This window comes from Pogona vitticeps, chromosome 2 (assembly GCF_051106095.1).
Source record: "Pogona vitticeps strain Pit_001003342236 chromosome 2, PviZW2.1, whole genome shotgun sequence".
Lineage (NCBI taxonomy): Eukaryota > Metazoa > Chordata > Lepidosauria > Squamata > Agamidae > Pogona > Pogona vitticeps.
This window is the reverse complement of record NC_135784.1, coordinates 178,018,720-178,019,460: the sequence shown is the minus strand read 5'-3', so window position 1 is coordinate 178,019,460 and position 741 is coordinate 178,018,720.

The window sequence follows — 741 nt, the reverse complement described above, 5'->3', positions numbered from 1 at the left end:
TCTGTGATGTAGTTGTGAGAGTGGGAGAGGAAGTCTTGGGAACTTGTTCTTTTGTAGGACAGATGTGTGACCTCTTTGTGTTGAATCTCCAAGCAGTAGTTACCACTCAGTTGCAGAAATGCTCTTGTTTAGGCATGCTGGAGTAACAAAAATCCCATAAATTCTGATGGTGTATTGCCCCAAGTAGAGAAATCATAATAGGCAATGTTTGTTGCATGCCGGGTTTTGTGGTTTAGCTTGCAGCGTATGTCTATGATGATTTTTTAACTTAAGGCAGTTCCCCTCTGAAAGTTATGCTGTTTGTGTAGTTATGCCAAAGGGTTTTGGCCACTGTATAATATTCCTCTTTAATTCCTCTTCCCAAGTGTCTTGCAAGTTTTGGTCATAATCTTTATTAGCATTACTGGGTGAATAGTCTGGCATACTGGTATTTTGGGAAATGTATTAAAGTACTATTGTAATAGTAATAACTGTAACAAGATCCAGAGTAAAGTTTTATTGCCTTCTCTTAAGATACATTAGATCAGGGTTCCTGAACCTTTCTGAGCTGATGGTTACATTTCCAGTTTTGATTGTTATAAGCATACAAAACAACTGCTGTGACGGACACAACCATCCACAAAACATGCATTTCCTAGAAAGCAAGCCTCACAGGCTAAAAGGGGTACAACCTGATCAAAAACATGAATGCAAGACAGATATGCCTTGTTTTCTCCAGTTTTTTGATCCAGCACCCATCTC